Source organism: Scyliorhinus torazame, chromosome 11 (genome assembly GCF_047496885.1).
Source record: "Scyliorhinus torazame isolate Kashiwa2021f chromosome 11, sScyTor2.1, whole genome shotgun sequence".
Lineage (NCBI taxonomy): Eukaryota > Metazoa > Chordata > Chondrichthyes > Carcharhiniformes > Scyliorhinidae > Scyliorhinus > Scyliorhinus torazame.
The window spans coordinates 191,978,028-192,000,154 of NC_092717.1; the positions used below are offsets into that span (position 1 = coordinate 191,978,028).

Below are 22,127 nucleotides of genomic sequence, written 5' to 3' on the forward strand. Positions count from 1 at the left end.
GGTGGCATTGTGGGAGAGGTGGTGGCATTGTGGGAGAGGCTGTGGCATTGTGGGAGAGGCTGTGGCATTGTGGGAGAGGCTGTGGCATTGTGGGAGAGGCTGTGGCATTGTGGGAGAGGCTGTGGCATTGTGGGAGAGGCTGTGGCATTGTGGGAGAGGCTGTGGCATTGTGGGAGAGGCTGTGGCATTGTGGGAGAGGCTGTGGCATTGTGGGAGAGGCTGTGGCATTGTGGGAGAGGCTGTGGCATTGTGGGAGAGGCTGTGGCATTGTGGGAGAGGCTGTGGCATTGTAGTATTGTCGCTGGACTAGTAATCCAGAGACCCAGGGTAATGATCTGTGGACCAGCGTTCGAATCCCACAATAGCATGTGGTGCAAGTTAAAACTCAATAATATATCTGGAATTAAAAGTCTCATGATGACCAAGAAATCATTGTTGACTATCGTAAAAACCCATCTGGTTCACGAATGCCTGCTTTCCTTACCTGGTCAGGCCTACATGTGACTCCAGACCCACAGCAAGGTGGTTGACTCTTAAATGCCGCCTGAAATGGCCTAGCAAGTCACTCGGTTGTATTCAACTGCTACAAAAACATCTCAGGGATTACAGTAGTTCAAGAAGGCAACTCACCACCACCTTCTGAAGGGCAACTAGCGATGGGCAATAAATGCTGGCCTAACCAGTGACACCCACATCCCGTAAATGATTTAAAAAAAAAATCCTTTCTCCTACTCTTTTTCAACTTGGTGCCAATCATCTAGGGCCCGTACCCTTCACTAAGGTTTCACAACGAAAAATAAAATAAGTTTTGAACTCTACACATAACTTGTAATATAACAAGTAAGCTCTTGGGATGAGAATAAGTTTGGTTAATTATGCCTTGCCTCAAGAATACATCATGTAATATTAATATATAATATTTAAGACCACAGTTAAGTAGTTTTGGGCTCAATATTATAAACATTCCTAGGCAAGAGGGTACAACTCAAATTCAATGTGATGATGTTCCCTGGGATGAGGAAAGATAAAATACTGAGAAAATTGGAGTCATCTTTGTTGGAACAGAGGAGAATATGGGGTGAGTATGAAAGAATGGGACATAATAAATGTCAACAGACTATGAGGAATACAAAACAGGCCATGCATAGAAGATTACATGTTCTGGACCAGAAAGTGGAGGATATTTTCTTTTATATGAAGGGTTGGGGACAACTTACCACTAGTTATAAGACAATAGCATAAGAAATTGGAGTAGACAGTTCGGCCCCTTGAGCCTGCTCCATCATTTAATAAAAATCATGGCTCATTGGATTGTGGCCTTAACTCCACTTTCCGGCTAGACCCCTTGCAGATCAAATATCTTAGACTAATGACCCTCAGAGAAGAAACTCTTTTTCATTTGTCTTAAGTGGAGACTGTTATTTTTGAATTGTGAGCCTTGGTGCCAGATTCACCCACGAAGGGAAACATCCTCAGTATCTACCCTGTCAATGCGCCTCAAATTGTCCACATTTCAATCAGATCACCTCTCTCACTGCAGGAACCAGCAGTGAACCTTCTCTAATTGCTTCCAATGCAAGTACAGCCCTCCTGAAGGAAACCAAAACGGCACACAGTACCCTAGATGTGGTCTCACCAATGCCTTGCACAGTTGAAGCAAGACTCCCCTGCTGTTATGTTCTATCCTCCTTGAAATAAAGGCCAACATTCCACTTGCCTCCTAATGACTTCTTATATCTGCATATTTACTTTGTGATTATGTACAAATACACCAGGTTCTTCTGAATGCAAACATTTCCCTCGTCTCTCTCTAGTCAGAGGCAGTGGGCTGAAAAGGTGCACAAATTTTTATTTTCTCAGAATCCTCTTCTTTGCCAGCTGAACTTTGTTTCTGCTCGGACCTACCAATGACCTTCTAAACAGTTGGCCTCCAGAAGTTGCAGCCGTCAGCAACCGTCGCCCTGCCAGTGTCAACGTCCGCCATCTTCATATCTCTCTTTCATGTGTCCTTGGAGAGAAGGTATGAATTGCCAGAAGATCATGACAGTGGCCAATTCATCATATAGATGGTCTTTGGGTATATGGCCGTCTTCCATCTGATGAACGTGGTCAGGCCACCGAGAACCTTGTTGGTTTAGCAATGGTTATATGCTGATGGAATGAGCATGTTCCAGGACAGCCGAGTCGGCAGTTTTTCATGGCAGGACATGTCTGAGACATCAAGGATAGAAACTGTTCATCCTTTGTGGTCTAGACCTCATCACTGTACAGAAGTGCATGGAGGACACAGGTTTTCTCAATTCACATTTCTGTGTTCTCATCAGGTTACTATTGTTCAACAACTCTGAATAATAATAATCTTTATTACTGTCACAAGTAGGCTTACATTAACACTGCAATGAAGTTACTGTGAAAATACCCTAGTTGCCACATTCCAGCACCTGTTCGGGTGCATTAAAGGGAGAATTCAGAATGTCCAATTCACCAAACAAGCACGTCTTTCGGGACTTGTGGAAGGAAACCGGAGCATGCGGAGAAAACCCACACAGACACGGGGAGAACATGCGGACTCCACACAGACAATGACCCAAGCAGGAATCGAACTCGGGATCCTGCCGCCGTGAAGCAACAGTGCTAACCACGCTGCTCCCATGCCGCCCTTACTCAGCTTGCCCAGCTGTAGCTTTTGTATGTTGATTTCAGTGTCAGATTTCTGGTTTATGCAGAGCATAGATATTTAAAGTCATCAACAACTTCCAGCGTCTTATTATCAATGCTGATATATGGCAGTATGACAACATCCTGGGCCATGAGGTTTGTTTTCCTGATGTTAATGGTCAAATCAAACTTTTACTGGGATAAGAGAGTGTGTCCATTTGCCAATATGTTCCTCAGTATGGAATGTTAGTGCAGGATCAAAGTTGTTCTATGCTGAAGGCTTGGCAGGCCTTTGTCTTGGATCTCAGGTGAGCAAGGCTGAACAGCTTTCCATCAGTTCAGCAAATTTGATTACAATGTGCTCAGTTCCTTCAACCAACTCATTGAATATAGATAATACAGTTAAGGTCCCAGCACGGATCTTTTTGGCACTCCATTAGTTAAGTTTGCCAACCTGAAAATTAGTAATTTACCCCAACACGATTTCTTGTTCAACGGCAAATCCTCTATTCATAATAATATATTACTGTGGTGGTATGTATTAGGGGTAATATGGTACCTGTGAAGCCGAGAGCCTATTGGCTGACAGGTCCCGGGTCCTGGTTGGATCTGCCGACTTCTGGCTCCGCCCTGAAGGCGGAGTATAAGAGCTCGAGTTCTCCCCGCAGCCTCATTCTGTAACTGAGCTGCTGGGGAACAAGTCTTGCTTAATAAAGCCTCGATAGACTTCATCACTTCTTGTCTTGTGTAAGTCATTGTGCGCTACAATTACTCCAAAATCCTGAGCTCATATCTTGTGCCATAATCTTTAAAGTTGGACCTTATCAAATGCCTTTTGCTAATCAAATCAAACTACATCTACTGGTTCCCCTTCAAACACCCTGACTGTTTGAGTTCTAATAAATTTGTCAAGTAAGATTTCCCTTTCATAAAGCAATGTTGACTGTTTCTGAGTGCATTAGGATTCTCAAAATGTCTTTCCACTACTTCCTTAATGGATTCATTAGTTAATGAATCATAAACCAATTTCTGATCAGGTTAGTTAGGTGCTTGAAGGAAAGAGTGTTAAAGGGACATGGGAACAATGTGGGATTAGACCTACTGCTGGTCTAGAGAGTAACAGGCCAAACATAGTTATATGCAACTGAATTCTATAGTTAACAAACAGTTGAGTTTTTAACACCGCAGAATCTTGGCAGTAAACGTGCCATTGCACAACTTGGCAGCAGCCTTATGTAACTTAATTTGACAATTATTGCATACAGTTTGGCTGTTCACTGTAATGGCAATCCACAGCATCAAATTAAATCATCAGATCCAATGCTAATTAATTTGCTTGGATGTGCACATTAGCATTGTTCTGAATGTAATGGATCAGATGTGCAAAACAGAACTCACTAATCATAGGCAGGCAGAGCTATATGTCAAGAAGCAATGCAAGACGAAGAGTTTGGAATTCTTGCCCCAAGTACCCCTAGGGTCTGTTTTTTTTAAACAAAAAGGAAAAGTGCCAACTTATTTTATGAAGTCAAAGTTTCAAGCCCCCTGGACATTTTAAACTAGTGATTCCCAAAATGGGGTCGAGAGAATTTCTAGGGAATCCACACAAAATAATGTGAAATGCAAACCATGAGACGAGAGCACATTGCAGCCACAAACACAGAGCAGAGTGTAATTGCTGTTCCATCTAAGAGAGGAGCACACAAGTTGACATACACTCTGCAGTAAGCAACAGGCACACCCATCTCACTGAAATCTCCAAGTGGAAACTTGTTTGTTTTTCTCAATAGCCATTAACACATTCACATACAGTGATCACTTATTTTATTACAGAAAGAACTCTGTGCTCTTAATCAACTAGTCTAGAAGCTCAGAGCCACTGGCTGGCGAGACATTTGTGCTGCTTGCTCATCACTGAAAGGTTGATTGCAAACCTCCTTTAAAAACACAAAACATTGGAATCAAGTATTGCACAAACTCACTTACAATAAATTTGACTAATTCACTCCTGACAACAAGCATTTGGTGACAATTACTGTGTCAAATACCACAATTATAATAAATATTTGTGTAATTTAATTCCCAGAATTTAGCCCCGAATAAATCAAAATTAACTGGATTTTGGGAAATGGATAAATAAAAGCAGCGCTGTCAATGATATCGTACCATCGTTTTGATTATGCTCAGTTACAACGAGGCGTTATTTGTGCCTGACAATTGTGACATTGTATAACACAATTATTTCCATTTGTTCCTTTGAACATCTGCATAACTCTCACAAAGCTAGCTCTGTCGTGCAAGTATTTCGCTGCTTATATTCAGACAAAGTTAACTTCGGATTTTACCTCATTCCTTCTTGTAGGTAGTGGAAATTCAGATGTTTCTCCATTTTATTTATGCACTGATATTTGCAACTTTATGTAATGCAATTTAGTTGAACTTCATTTCTTAAAATGCCACATTTAATTTCAAATAAAAATTCTAAACCAAGCCAATTATATATCAGGCATGATATGCTCTGTCTCAACCTTTCCTTACACACTAATTCAGATCTTTAACTCTCAAACTCTGCAATTGCTCCTACTCATCCTCATGACTCCCATGAAGCCACCTCAATACTTTTTGAACCCAGCAGCCAATTCCCCCAATCACGATTTCATGCTTGCCAATGGGTAATTAAAATGCTAATTAAAAATAAGGGGAAACGTCTGTAACAAAGTGGGAAACTGGAGGCAACTCTGTTGAGGAATCAGATTTACTAGGGCTGAATCACAGAGATATGCTACAGAATAAATTGGGACTAGAAATTGAACAGCGCAGGGTTTAACATATTTAGACAAGTTAATACAAGGCAAAAGGGGAGGTGGTATAGCTATAGACTGAGGGATAATCTATGGTAATAGAAAAATATGCCGCAATCAGATAAGACAGAAGATAATAAAAAGGATCTATTTCATGGATGGGGGTAATTGAGTGAGAAGTGGAGAAAAAAATGCAAACAAATTAGGAAAGTGTTAAAAAATAGAATAATCATGAGTGATTTCAACCATTCTTAAATTGCTGGCCAGAAGGAGATAAAGGGGAAAGGGCATGAAGTTCCGACCTGTATTGGATTTCTTTCTTACCCAGTATCTAAGCCCAATTGGAGTTTTTGAGTATGTAACTAGTAGAATAGATAAAGGTGAACCATTGGAAGTGGTATATTTGGATTCTCAGAAAGCTTTTGATAAAATTCCACATAAGTGGTTAGGACAAAAAATGAAAGCTATATGGCATGGATTGAAAATTAGTTAGCAGATTTAAACAAAGGTGGAATAAAAGGATACTTTTTGAAGTGGCAGGCAGTGAAGTGGGGTCGCGCAGGGATCAGTGCTCAGGTTCCAGCTAGTCACAATATACATCAATGATTTGGATGAGAGAACCAAAAGTAATATTTGCAAATTAGCTGATGACACAAAACTTGGGTGGGAAGATGAATGAATGATGATGAGGATGTTATTACGATCACAGACCAGACCTCAACAGTGGCTAGGATACTGGACAGAAACCCCAATATTTTGTTTTAATTTTGTTAAGACTGTGCGGAAAGTACCTCACTCCAGGAGTTATTACACAAAAAATAGGGATATGGTAGATTAAAACAAACTTTTATTACTAACACAGTATTAAAATGTTTTTAGCATCACATGAGAAAATAGCTTACAGTTGCTACTTTAACAATACTATTCAATACAGTGAATACAAAACCCTGAACTGCAATCTTTATTCCCACTTAAACAACAAGGGAAAAATCCATCTCAGCTCTCAATCCACTGGCATTCAGGAATACTTGCTTTACAGAGATCGCTTGACACTGTTTTAAAGAAAAGATCTGACTCCTGTCAGAACCATGCAGAAACTCTGGCTGTATTTCTTCAGAAACTGTTTCAGCTGGTTTGCTCATCTTTCCAACCACACTGCTCTTCTGTCTGCAGACATATCTTTTAACTGAACTGCAGAGAGAAAACTGATCGACTGAATTCCACTGACCTGCTTTCCCTGGAAAATGATTGATAACCCAGCTCCACCCAGTAATCTTACCAAGCTGAAATCTAATCAACTCCACAGGGAAAAATAAAAAACAAAATTACATTATCGTAAACCTTTTACAACAGTTTAATTGCACCCAGCTCCCAAAATATACTTTCCTTTCAAACCAGGATTTCTTCTAAAACATGATTGCAGCAGTCACACACGTACACTAACCCAGGCCTTCAACCCTTACAGCAGCAAATACCTATAATATAATACATCTGAAATTCCTACATTCATCACAATGTTACAAAGCTTCAAGGTAATTTTGACAAGTTGAGTGACTGGGCAAATAGATGGCAGATGCAGTACAATGTGGAGAAATGTGACATTATCCTCTTTGGACACAGAAACAGAATGGCAGAGTAGTATTTAAATGGTGAGATTGGGAAATGCTGATGTACAGAGGAACCCGAGTGTCCTAGCACACCAGTGCCCGAAAGCAATAATGCAGGTTTAGCAAGCAGTTAAGAAGGCAAATGATATGTTGGCCTTCCTTGCAAGAGGACTCAAGAGTGCAAGAGCAGGGATGTCTGACTGCAGCTGTACAGGGACTTGCTGAGACCACACCTGGAGTTTTGGTCTCAGTGTATAAGAAAATATGTACTTATCATAGAGGGAATGTGGGGACAAGGCTGATTCCTGGGATGGGAGGATTGTCATATGAGGAGAGGTTGGGTCGACTGGTCCTGTATTCATTAGAACTCAGAAGAATGAGCAGGAATGACTTGAAATGAATAAGATTGTAAAAGGGCTGGACCGACTGGATGCAGGGATCTAGATTCCTCTTGTTGGAGGGTCTAGAACGAGGGGTCACATTCTCAGGATACGGAGTACGCCATTTAGGACTAAGATGAGGGGAAATTCATTCAGAGAGTGGTGAACCTCTGGAAATCTCGACCACAGAGGCTGCGAAAGTCAAATCACACTTCGAACCTTTAACGTTGAAACATTCCCAACGCTTCACAAGGGGTGTGAAAAACAACCTAGTCGCAGAAGCAAAAGGCTATCAGATGTCCAAAAGCTTGATCCAAGATGTAGGTTTTAAGTAGTATCTTGAAAGACAAGAAGGTGGAGGGGAAGGGAGGGAATTCAAATCTTAGACTTTAGGAAACTTTAGAAAGGCCAAAAATGGTGAACCATAACAAAGACTAGATACTAAATTGGAGATAATCTATTCAAAGGGCTGTGAACAGAACTTGGCAAAACAAAATTGGCAAACAATTACGCAGAACAGAATGGAAAACATTTTAATTAGTGTTCAAAAAAGTGTGTCCAGGAAAATCATTTAAAAGAACAAGAACAGAATATTAATGAAACACCACAATGAATATCAGCATCAGGAAAAACAAAAATCAAGGTTATGGAAAGAGGCATATTCCAACTAGATGGAGACTGGGCAGAACATGACAAAGGAGAATACAAAGAGATTAGACAAAAAATCAAAAAGAACAAAGAGGAGCTATGAAATTAAATTATCATGAAACAAACTCAAAATAGTAAAATATTCCACTGACATGAACAAAAAAAAAAAAAAGTCAGAATGGGTTAGAGTAACCAAGGTGATGGACAAGGATACAAGCCCATGCAAAACGACAGTCCAAAGACATACAGGTTAGGTGGATTGGCCATGATGAATGCTCGGGGTTACAGGGATAGGACGGGGTCCAGGCCTAGGTTGAGTGCTTTTTTGGAAGTTCAGTGCAGACTCAATGGGCCAAATGGCCTTCTTTTGCACTGTAAGGATTCTATGGAAATAACACATTGGGAAGAGAAAGCAGAAGCACTCTCACAAATATTTCAATACTTTTACTTGGGGAGTAGGGATTTAAATGAAGTGGAGAAGCAAACGTATCGGACTTACTAATTCACAAATCAACAAAAATGGCAATTCATGTTAATAAGATTTAGATGAACATACAAATAAGTATTATGGCTGATGTGATAGTAACTTCAAATCTGTGTCAGATTCATCCACACCACCACCCTCTTTAGGTGATCTCTCACTCTTCCTTGAAGAAATCAATGAATGGTTTCCACCTCCAGGCGAACCCTTCTACCAACCCCCCCAGAGCGAACTTGATCTTCTCCAACCACAGGAATTCGCTCACCCACACTCCTGCCTTCGCCGGCTCAGAGTCCTGCCAACGCAACAAAATCTGTCTCCGGGCTATCAGGGAGGCAAAGGCCTATACATCGGCCTTTCTACCCTGCTCTGTACTCCCGGGTCCTCAGACGCACCAAACATCGTCACTTCCGGAATTGGAGCCACCCGCACACCCAGAACCTCGGACATAACATCCAAGAATCCCTGCCAGGTCCCCCTCAATCTTGGACACGCCCAGAATATGTGGACATATTCCACACTGGTCACACCGATTTTTAACCCCGTCAAAAAACCTGCTCATCCTCGCCACTGTCATGCGGACCCTATGCACCACTTTAAACTGGATGAGGCTTAACCTCTGATATGTTGAGGACCCATTCGCATTCCGCAAAGGCCTCAGCACATGCCCCAGCCCCCAACTCTTCTCCTAGCTCCTCCTCCCATTTGCAATGAACCTCCTCAACCACGGTGCCCTCCCTCTCCATCAGTTTCTTGTAAATATCCGACATCTTCCCCTCCCCTATTTCAACCTCCGACAGTAGCTTATCTTGTAGCATCAGGGACGGCAACCATGGGAAGGATGGCTCCTCTCTCCTCATCAAATCCCGAATCTGCTGGTACCTGAACCCATTCCGCTTGGGCAAGTTATACAATTCCTCAAACGCCTCCAGCCCCGCAAATTTGTCCCCTATAAACAAGTCCCTGAAGTACTCAATTCCCACCTGTCGCGAGCACAAACCTATGGTTATCACAAATAGGCGCCCACAACGTCTTACCCTCTGACCCCAAGAGCACCCATGGGTCCTTCCCCGCCCACCCAACCCCAAGATCAACCCACTGACTTTCCTGAAAAACAACTTCGAGACAAAGATATGGAGGTTCTGAAACACTAACAGAAACCTAGGCAGCATCGTCATTTTCACTGCCTGCACCCGCCCCGCCAGCAACAATGGCAAAGCTTCCCGCCTCTTAAAAATCTGCCCGCAGCCCCTCTATCAATCGTGCCAAGTTCAACCTATGCAGCTGGGCCCAGCTCCACGCCACCCGAACACAAAGGTATCCAAAGCTCATCCCCCACAGCCTGAACAGTAACTCCCCATACCTCCTTTCTTGCCCCCTAGCATTGATTGGGAACACCTCACTCTTTCCAGTGTTCAATTTATATCCCGAAAACCGGGCAAATTGCCCCCCAAATCCCCCCAATGCAATCCAATGGGTCCGAGATATACAAGTAACAGATCATTCGCGTACATCGAAACCCTATGCTCAACACCCCTCCTTCAATCTGTCTCCAATCCCTCGAGGCCCTGAATGTCATTACCAATGGTTCTATCGCCACAGCGAAAAGCAACAGGGAGAGCAGGCATCCCTATCTCGTCCCACGGTGTAGCCCAATGTACCCCAAACTCACTAGGTTCAGTTGGACACTTGCCACCGGCTCCTTATACAACAATCAGACCTAATCCACAAACCCCTGTCCAAACCCAAACTACCACAGCACATCGAACAAGTACACCCTCACACTTGATTTTTATGTACAGTTTTGGTCTCCATGTTTTTAATTTTTAAAAAAATCATTTACGGGATGTGGGCATCGCTGGTTAGGCCAGCATTTATTGCTCATCCCTAGTTGCCTTTCAGATGAACCGCTGCAGTCCCCAAAGTATAGGTATTCCCAGTGCTGTTAGGGAGAGAGTTCCAGGATATTGCCCCTGCGACAGTGAAGGAATGGTGATATAGAATTTACAGTGCAGGAGGCCATTCGGTCCTTCTGCATCAGCCCTTGGAAAGAGCATCCTACCCAAGGCCACACCTCCACACTATCCCTGTAACCCAACCCAACCTTTTTGGACACCAAGGGCAATTTAGCATGGCCAAATATATATATATATATATATATATATATATATTTCCAGGTACCGATGGTGATGACTTGAAGGGGAACCGCCAGGTGGTAGGGTTCCCAGGAATCTGCTGCTTTTGTCCTTCTAGGTGGCAGTGGTCGTGGTTTGGAAGGTGCTGTTGAAGGAACCTTGGTGAGTTATTGCAGTGCATCTTGTAGATTGTACACGGCTGCTACTGTTGTCAGTGCTGGAAGGTTTGAATATTTGTGGCAGGGGAAGCAATCAAACGGGCCTCTTTGTCCTGGATGGTGTCGAGCTTCTTGAGTGTTGTTGGAGCTGCACTCATCTAGTCAAGTGGAGAGAGAGTATTCCATTACACTCCTGACTTATCACTTGTAGATGATTGAACTCTTTGCCGCAGACGGCTGTGGAGGCCAAATCACAGTGTCTTTAAGACAGAGATAGATAGGTTCTTGATTAATATGGGGATCAGGGGTTATGGGGAGACGGCAGGAGAATGGGGATGAGAAAATATCAGCTATGACTGAATGGCGGAGCAGACTCGATGGGCCGAGTGGCCTAATTCTGCTCCACTGTCTTATGGACAGGCTTTGGAGTGGTGGTCAGGTGGTGAGTTACTTGCTGTAGGATCCCTAGCCTTTGACCTGCCCTGGTAGCCACAGTATTAATATGGCTAGTCCAGTTTACATTTTTCATAAATGGTAACCTCCAGGATGTTGATTGTTGGGGATTCAGCGATGGTAATGCCTTTGAATGTCATGGGGAGGTGGTTAGATCCTCTCTTGTCGGAGATGGCTATTGCCTGTCACTTGTGTGATGCAGTTATAACTTGCTACTCGTCAGCCCAAGCCTGGATATTGTCCAGGTCTTGCTGCATTTGGACATGGACTGTTTCATCATCTGATAAGTTATGAATGGTGAACATTGTGCAATCATCCACAAACGTCCCCACTTCTGACCTTTATGATGGAAAGGAGATCATTAATTAAGCAGCTGAAGATGGTTGGGCCTAGGGCAGTACCCAAAGGAACTCCTGCAGTGATGTTTTTTTCTTTCTTTGTTCGTTACTGATGACCTGGAATGGAAATGATTTTTCTTTTATTCATTCATGGGATGTGGGCATCGGGGCTGGGACAGCATTTATTGCCCATCCCCAAGAGCATCCAAGAGTCAACCACATTGCCGTGGATCTGGAGTTACATGTAGGCCTTCCCAGGTAAAAGTCGACAGATTTGATTCCCTAAAGGACATTAATGAACCAGGTGGGTTTTTAAGACAATCGACAGTGGCTTCATGGTCATCTTCAGATCTTTAATTCCAGATTTTTATTGAATTCATAATTTCACCATCTGTCATGGCAGGACTCGACCCGTGCAATTTTCCACAATGCCAGGTCGATGCCAGTATTGTAGCTAACTTGGAACAACTTGGTGTGGCAAGTCAGTGCTATTGCTGGAAAATATAGAAGGACTGGAAGGGATCAAAAAAGATTTAAGTTTATCAAAAATGAGAGGTCATACCCATCACAAAAAAATAAAAAGGATGGGTCTCAAGAAAGAGAGAAAACCAAAGAGTTTTAAAATATCAAACGCTTTGACAGAGGGGCCACAGAGCATGCATTTCCACTTAAGGGGAAGAGCAAAAGAGGCCACAAAATATAAGAGAGCCACCAAAAAAAATCAAAAAGGAAATTCAGAAATGTATTTTTACTCAGTAGTGAGGTGAAACACCACAGTGTGATTGAAGTGAATAGTGCACAAGTTTAAGAGAGGCCAATTTGGCATTTGGGGGAGAAGGGAATAGAGGGTTATACTGATAGAGTTGGATAAGGAAAGACAAGAGAAGATTCAAGTGGAGTACAAATGCTGGCATGGACTGCTTGGATGGAATGTCCAATTTGTGTGCTGTATATTCTATTTAATCCGAAGTAAAGTGATGTTACACTTTTCTGACACACTAGCCACTTGTGAATTCCATGTTTCACATGCAGGATCGATGGAAATTTCTTCCAGCTGCTAGTAATAATCCTAACTAGATGACTGCTCCTTGTTACTAATGTTACAAGCCTGTTAGGGATCATTAATGTTTCAAGGAAAAGAATTAGAACATTTAGCAATTAACCAACAGAATTAAGCCACATGATATAAATTTTTTAAGCAAAGCCAAATATCATTGTATATCAAAAAGATTAGACAAAGTAAACAATATTAACACTGTAGCATATAAAATTTTATGTAATATACTCAGTTCTGCTTTTCATTTCCTCCTAAGAGTTCCCTCGTTTTATAAAATCTTGACGGTTCAAACGTTTTTCCTGGAATCACCAAAAGGTATGCCATAACTCTCCAGAATTAATTTTAATTCTCCTTAGTGTTGGCTTTTTGACAATGTGGATTCTCTACATTTTTCTGTACAGTTCTCATGATTCTGCGTGCCGTAGATCCTTGTTTGGGCTGCCAGCAGATATCCAACTTCCTACAAGTTTCCAAACTGACTCTGACAACTGCTTTCTGCCACAATGCTCCGTGAGGACCACTGAAGAGTTCTTCCACTAGTTGCAAACTACAGAAAATCTCCAACTGACTTTCCCTCATGAAATCCAAACTTGAACGGAGCAGCAAACACCTGCAGATGAATTTAAACAAAAGAACCTTCTAATCAAGATTCTGCCCCGAGTCACTGTCACCATGGCGACATGGCATGCTTTGGAATGATTCCACCTTCAACATAACTCTTCAATTCTGAAATGTATCTATTTCTCAGCTTTGCTAGCTCTTCACTTTAATGAGATAACGATGGACACCCAAACTCTACCCAGAGGTCCACAAATGGGTCAATCAATGAAGCCCCCCCCACACCCCACGATCAACACGGACCTTACAAGATAAATACAGGTTACTTAAACAGTAATTGTATTCACTTGAGGTGCCAATCAATTCCTTAACCAGATGACCACCATTTTTTTCCACAGTTAAAACTTTAATTCCTAAAATGAAGCTATATTCTAAAACTTATGAATCATGAACTAGTTATTTGCAACACCAACCTGCGCAAACAGTATTTCGCTGCTCAACTTCAAAGCCTTTTAGAAACCTCTATTAGGTCTCCAACTGCATTTGAAAAGAAACAGTTTTTAAAACACTTCTTCAGAACTAAAACTTCTAATTCACTGTATTGTCTCACCAATCTTCTCCAAGTTTTATCATTCCTACAATTGGGTGCTCAGATGTGTACACTACACTTCATAATTAATTAGTCACTGTTTTACTGTTTTCTACTTGCCGTAATTATATTTACTTATCTGCATTTTTCCCAGTTTTAATTAATACTGAGCAAGTTATCTCTAACTCTTAACACAGAAAGAAAAAGGGGGGAAAAAATAGTTTTATTTTAAATGCCCTTCCTAATTTCACAACAACACTCTAAACATGCATCATTTATTCACAATTATGAATGAGCCAAACTTCAGTCATTTTGTCAAGACAGTACTGAGATTCCAACACAGTAGGCGGAGCGAAACACAGATACCTACTACAATTAGATAAGCCAAGTTCACATTTGTATAGCATTTACATCTTTAGAAATTAGATTAAGTTACACAAGCAATGGATAGTTGGAAGTTTTGATCCAGTGGTGCAGGTGTTTTACATGAAAAACAAGAATACGACATAGGATGTAGTCGAGGGGTTAAGATGCGAATCATATATAGGACAAGAGACGCTCAAATCTCAGCAACTGATGAATTCAGACTTTATATTGATAATAGCAGTTAATCAAGAGAAGGTTACAGGCTGGAGCCGAATCAAGGGGCTTAGATGGTGTGAATACAGATACAATTATCCATTATTCCATCAATCAAAACAAGCTGCAATGCTGGTGCTGGAAAAGCACTTGCATATCTAGGATTCTAAATCATTAATCCCATCTCAAACTCTACCCTTCAGGCAAATCTCTTGCTCGGATGAAAACAAAATGTCATTTGCAATTTACAATTTACCTTCCGGGAACATTTTAGTCAAGAAAAGCTTCATGTCCCCATTAATTCTATCTGATCCAGTGAAATAAAGTCTTATTTTTCTGACTTTCATCGTGATTCTAACCTCTCAGTTCTTGTGTTATTTGAATGAATCAAAGGTTGGCAGGCAAAACTGTAACCAAACAAAGAGGAGATAGTTCAGTCCGAGTCAAGGTATAGTCCCACAAAGGGAAAAGATAGGGCTAACAAATCCAGAGTTACCTTGATGACGAAAGAGACAGAGATTAAGGAGAGGAACGTGTGCTTATGACAAATGTCAGGTGAACAATACTACCAAGAACCAGGCTGAGTATAGAAGGCTCAGAGGGGAACTGAAAAAGCAAACATAAGAAGCAAATAAGAGACCAATAGCTAACCTAAAAGGGAACCCAAAACTTTTTAAACTAGCATATAAAATCACAGAATTGTTATGGTGCAAGAGGGCCATCTGGCCCATCATGTCAGCACTGGCTCTCCAAACGAGCATCAGGACTTGATGCCATTTCCCTGCTTTTTTTCTGTACCCCTGCACATTGTTTCTGTTGAAGTAATCATTTAATTCCCTCTTGAATGCCTCAACCACACTTCCTGGCAGTGCATTCTGGGCCTGAACCACTCACATGAAAAAGCTTTTTCTCGCATCACATTTGCTTCTTTTGCAAATCACTAAATGTGCCCTCTTTGTTCTTGATCCTTTCATGAGCTAGAGTAGTTTCTCCCAATCTACTTTGTCCAGCCCCCTCATGATTTTGAGCATCGCTATCAAATCTCCTCTGCACTCTCTCCAATTTGTTCACATCCTTCCTATACTGTGGCAACCAGAACTGTACACAATATTCAAGTGGAGGTCTAACTAGTGTCCTATATAAGTTCAGCATAACCTCCTTGCTCGTGTATGCTATGCCCCTATTAATAAAGCCCAGGATATTATCTGCTGTATTAACTGCTCTCTACCTGTCCTGCCACCTTCAATGATACATGCACATATACACCCAGATCCCTCTGCTCCTGCACTCTTTTTAATTATTCTATCCCTTATTTTATATTATCCATGTTCTTCCTATCAAAATATATCACTCTCCGCATTGAACTTCACTTGCCACCCATCTGCCCACTCCACCAACTTGTCTTTGCCCATTTAAAGTTAGAAACTGTCTTCTTCACAGTTTAAATACTTCCAAGCTTTCTGTCATCCGTCAACTTTGAAATTGTCCCCTACGCACCAAGATCTAGATCAATAATATATATCAGGAAAAGCAAGAGTCCCAAATACTGGCCCCTGAGGAACACCGCTACAAACCTTCCTCCAGCCAGAAAAATGTCCATTGGCCCTTAATTCTCTTATTTATTCAGCCAATTTTCTTTCTACATTGGTACTGTCCCTTTTACTCCATGAGCTATGACTTTTCCGTCAAGTCTGTTGTATGGCACTGTAATTAATGCCTTCTGAAGGTCCAAGCACACCACAACAATCGCATTACCCTCATTGACCCTGTCTATTACTTCCTCAAAAACTCCGGCAAGTTAGTTAAACACTATTTCCCCTTTAGAAATCCTTGCTGGATTTTCCTGATCAACCCACACTTTTCCATATGACGACTAATTCTATCCCAAATTATAATTTCTAAAAGCTTGCCCACTGCTGATATTAAACTACTGGCTTGTAATTTCTGGGGCTATCCAGACAACCTTTTTTGAACAAGGATGTAACTTTTGCAATTCTCCAGTCTTCGGGCAACTCACCTGAGCCGAGAGAAGATTGCAAGATTATGGCCAGCGCTTCTGCAATTTCCATTACTTCAATATCTTTGGATCTCATCCATAGAATCCCCACAGTGCAATAGGAGACCATTCGGGCCATCAAGTCTACACCGATCCTTCGAAAGAGCACTCGACCTCAGTGTTCGTCAAACCTATTTGCCAGGGACCCATTTTTGCCAACTAGCCATCCTTCGGGACCCACACTGGCCAACCTTCATGATCCAAGCCAGCCAGCCTTTTTCACATACCTTTAATGTGACAGGTGAGCCTGCTTGTTACTAATGATGTCACTTGCTTTGTTATTATGCTACATTTCTGACAACTTTCGCTGATGATTTAAGATCTCACTGCACAAGTTGAAAAAATTGAACAGGTTTGTCCTTGAACTCAACAGATTTAGACTTCAAATGTCTTTGGAAATTTTGAGAGTTTTAAACTTTAATTTGCCAGTGCTTCCCTGCATATAACACACATGGACTTTGAATTCTGGGTTGCAGTGGAACAATTATTAACCCATACCTCAAGTAATTATCTATGTTGCTGTGTTCCTGTTTTCAGCTTCTTCTTCATGGGTTTTTCACCCAAGAGTTCACACCAGCACTGCTGGCAGCTGCAAAATGGAGGAATCTCTCAGGTGCACAGAAAATATGTCAGCGCACGGGGCGCGTGACCTACTCTCTGCCGCCACTCTTGGTGGGAGGACTTGGTCCATTTCTGAAAAAGAAAACTGACCTGGACAGCGCGCTGACGTCAAGAGGAGGCTGTTCACCCCGCTGCGCTCCGGGTCTGCACACTGCTTGATCCGGCACGCATGCATACGATGCCTGGCAATCTCAAAAGTCCATTGCTGTTGCCATTTTTAAAGGCCAGTCACAGTAGTTGGCCATTCCTCCCGCGATCGAGAACGCGGCGACCCTCCTGAACCTGATTTTGAAAACCCCTGCTCTATCCCTGTAACCCAGGCATTGATCATGGCCAATCCACCCAACTTGCACATCTTTGAACTGTGGAAGGAAACCGGAACACCTGAAGAAAACCCATGCAGACATGGGGAGAACGTGCAAACTCCACACAGACAGTCAACCAATACAGGAATCAAAACTGGGTCCCTGTCGCTGAGGTAGCAGTGCTAACCACTGTCGCCCTGGTCATGGCACCATGCCAATTTTCAGTACCAAGTCTATTCAGCACTCCTGAACAATTTTGAACTCTTCTGGGGAAATAATTTCCTTGTCTGTCACCATGTGCTGGATAACATCTACTTCTTTGGTAAAGACGGATGCAAAGTGAACAAATGGCAGACAAAATTTAGTTCAGAGAAGCATAATGTGATTAATTTTGGTGTAAATAACGCAAAGAGACAATATAAAACAAAGCATACAACTTTAAAAAAGGGATGCAGGAGCAAAGGGACTGGTGCATACGTGCATAAGTCATTGAATCATAGAATCCCTACAGTGCAGGTCATTTGGCCCATCGAGTCTGCACCCACCCTCTGAAAAAGCACCCTACCCAAGCCCACTCACCCACCCTATTCCCGTAACCCCACCCAACCTGCACATCCTTGATCACGAAGGGGCAAATTAGCACGGTCAATCCACCTAATCTGCACAGAGGAAACCCACGTAGGGACAGGGAGATGGAACCAACTCCACACGGGCAAGGCCGGAATTGAACCCGGGTCCCTGGAGCTGTGTGGCAACCAATGAGCCATGAATGTTGCAGGACAGGCTGAGAACAGTTAATACAGCACCTTGGCTTTGAGGGGCACCAAGTACAAAAATAACAAAGTTATGTGAAACCTTATTGGAACACTGGTTTGGCCTCAGGTACTGGGTCCAATTCTGAGCACTAGACTTTAGGAATGAAATGAAGAGAGTGCACAAAATATTCATGAGAAAGGTTCCAGTGATGAGGAACTTCAATTACTTAAAAGGACTGGAGAAGTTAGGGCTGTTTTTCTTTGAGAAGAGGTGGTGATTTGTAGAGGTATTCAAAATCATGAGGGGTCTGGACAGAGTAGATGGGGAGAAATGAGAACCAGAGGAAAACGATTTAAGGTAACTAGCAAGAGGAGCAATGGCGACATGAGGAAAAACCTTTCATGTAGTGAGTGGGTAGGATCTAGAATGCACTGCCAGTGTGATGTAGGCATAATCAATCGAGACATTCAGGAGGGAATTGGATTCTCTGAAAAGGAAGAATGTGCAGGGTTACAGAGAGAAGGTGGGAGAGTGGCACTGGTGAATTGCTTCTCAGAGAAAGCACAGACCACGACTGGTCAAATCCTCCTGTGTTGCAACCATTCTGTGATTTCTCCACTAATAATCACCATTGTTTTATTCTGTTCTTTTTGGCATAGCCACGTCCTGCTCTGCTCTGTATTTCTTTTCCAATTGTTTAAAAGCTAGTCAAGTAGTTATTTTTATGCACGAGGACAGAGAAAGCAAAAAAGGAAACTCATTTTAAGTGCCCTTGCAAACTTTTCAGAGATTCTAATTATTCAGTACTGAATCTCGATCACATAGCAGGCAACAAATTCAAGGAGGGATATTGCACTCCACAGGAGCACTACACACCAAACCGTGGAAACCATTATGTCTTTGCTACAATTAGAAAGCAAGTTCAAATTTATGCATCATTCACAACATATGAAAGAACTATGACATCAATATTGGATAACCTGAAGTAATTACTTGCTAAATAATTTGATTCAGCAGTGCCTGTAGTATGTAGAAAAGAATAGATACTCAGGATCAAGTTACAGCTTGGAAGCTAATTTAGAAATTCCAAACGTTTTAAACACAGAGAAATGGGTATTCATAAGGGGTATCCGCCAATTGATCCACAATTGGTGTTAAAAATCATAACGCAGGTACAATTTATCTAAATGGTTCCAGATCATTTGTGCTGACTCAGTTTTGGAGGAACGTTCCTGACTGCACTGCTCCACTGACCAGCCTACAGCAAATCTGTGATTGCACAAGAGATGGAAGTGTGGCAGCACTTTTCTCTCAAAGAAAATTGCCCAAACAGCTTTTTTGTTGCCACCAGCTTTTTGAAGTCCATCAAACCCAAAATGGTATTCTCAAACTGGCAGGTGATCATGCCAACAAGGGACAAGATTTCCTACTCATTCAGTATGAGCAAGTGGAGAATTTACCCCCAATTACACACAAGTGGGCTGAATTTGAAGGATCCCTTCATCAATGGGTTCATAGGCAAAGTGGGGTGGGGGAAGAGCCTTAGAATTCCACTGGTTGGCCTTCCCACCACCCTCCTGCCTGCCCTGACCTGTTCACAATTTTAGGTGGAGCAGGCAGCTTGCCTGCTCTCGCCCCAACTGAAAGTCTTAAATGGCTAATTATTTCACACTTGAGGGCCTCAACATTGCTGGAGAGTGGACAGGGGAGGGAAATATGACAAATCACCCACCTCGGACAGGAAGGTGGCAGTGGTGGAGCCGCTTTCCACATCAGACATTCCCCCATCACACTCCAACAAGGTTTGCACCTTGTGGGTGCTCTCTCCATCCCCACCCGCCCTGTGAGACTCTCCACACGTATCTGGTCCTGGACTCAGGGAGATGGAATCTGGGCACTCTTGGTCCCAGTCCTGGTCACGACTGCCACTGCTGGGTACAAGGCTGACGGCCAGCTAGCTCGGAGAACTTCTGCCAAAGTGAGGGAGGGATTAATTTCTGTATTTCTGCAGTGATCAATAGGAGTAATCACACTACTGACTTTTTGGATGGCAGGGTGTGAACATAGGAACACAAAAGATAGGAGTAAGCCATTCAGCCCTCAGCTCGTTCCACCATTCAATGAGATCATGGCTGATCTAAGTGTCTGTGAGGGTTTCTTCCGGGTGCTCCGGTTTCCTCCCACAGTCCATAGATGTGCAGGTTACGTGGACTGCCATGCTAAATTGCCCCTTAGTATCCAAAAGATTAGGTGGGGTTACTGGGTCAGGGTGGAGGTGTGGGTTTAAATGGGGTGATCTTTCCAAGGGCTGATACAGACTCGATCAGCTGAATGGCCTCCTTCTGCACTGTAAATTCTATGATTCTAACACCATTTTCCTGCACTATCCCTGTATCCCTTGATGTTTTAATATGTAAAAATCTATTGAGACTGTTCAAGAGTGAGACCAATGACCGAGACTCCACAGCCCTCTGGGGCAGAGAGTACTAAAGATCTATCACTCAGAAATTCCTCCCTATCTCAGTCCTAAGTGGCTTGCCCCTTATTCTGTGACTGCATCCCCTGGATCTCAATCCCTCAGTCAAGGGAAACATCCTTCTTGCATCTACACTGTTGAGCCCTGTACAAATGTTATATGTTTGAAGGCGATCACCCTCTCCGACCCTCAGATTCTTCTAAACTCCTGAGAATAAGGACCCAGTCTACTTAATCTTTCCTCATAGGCTTATCCCCAGTAATCTTAACCTGCACATCTTTGGACTGTGGGAGGAAACCACAGCACGTGGAAACTCACAGATGCGGGGGAATGTACAAACCCCACACAGACAGTCACTCAAGACTGGAATCGAACCCGGGTCCCGAGCACTGAGGCATCAGTGCTGACCACTGTACCACCCTTCTGGGCTGTATTTTTTTTAAATTCAAGAGATGCGGCCTTCGCTGGCTAGGCCAGTGTTCATTGCCCATCCCCAATTGCCTTTGAAAGCTGATCTTTAAAAAATTGTTTTAAAATTCAAATCTAAACTCCAAGAAACTGCTCTGTAAATGCTAAGAACCTCAATTTGAAGCAATCCAAATGCAATGCTCAGTATTACAAATAGGTAAAACTGCAAGCATGAATGAGGTCCACAGAATTTGACATCAAAGCTAAGAATAGGTTGCACAGAAGGTAAAAGGGAAATCAAGATTTGGAGATATAAGCCTGTGTTTTAAAATGCAAATGGTTTATAAATAGAGACAAAAGTGACAGATAGGAAGAGATGGCAAGAGTGAATAAAGGTCTAGCAATTATTTCAAGCTATTGAACATAGAGGAGAGATTTAGGACAGAATCTTCTCTTATCAGGTTCTTTGGTGTCAAGACCATTTTATGGCTCTCGACCTTGATAGTGCCGGTTAACAGGCTGCCTCTGGGAGACCCGCCTATTAAGGGAAGGCAGGCAGGATGACTGAAAGGAGTGACACTGGGAGAGGAGGATGTTGACAATGTAGGTGGGAGACCACAAGGGCACTTCAAGAAGAAGGTGCCCTCTGGCTGTTTCATCAATCATTGAGTGAGTGTAGCCACAGCTGTAAAATCTTCAGTGTGGCAGGCCAAGGATAGCTGGCAGCTACAGCTGTGGCCATCTAGCACCCCTAGCTCCAAAGAGTTAGGATGAAGAAAAATGAATGAGACCTTGCTGGTCACTCCGGCCTGCCATTGCGAGACCACCTCCAGGTACTCGCCTGGGTTCAGTTTCAGCAGGGGGCTAGTTTGCTGCTAGCAAAAATTAATCCTTTATTTGGCATTTAATTAGCCGAAATCGCAAGATTTGTTGAGGCACGAATGCATCAGACAGTTGACTCAACATGAGATTTTGTTTTAAGGACCCACCTCCAAACCCAACTCCACAGGACTACATAATTTTCAAAGTGAGATGGAAATATTGCTTTTGATGACTCAGTGAT

The 22,127-nt window shown here is 42.6% G+C and overlaps 1 protein-coding gene across 2 annotated transcripts in view; it reads right to left on the minus strand.

The window, feature by feature from the left end:
• The window catches only part of LOC140385744 (serine/threonine-protein kinase OSR1-like), a 265,075-nt gene that overhangs the window by 131,404 nt on the left and 111,544 nt on the right, over positions 1-22,127 (minus strand). The window lies entirely within an intron of this gene.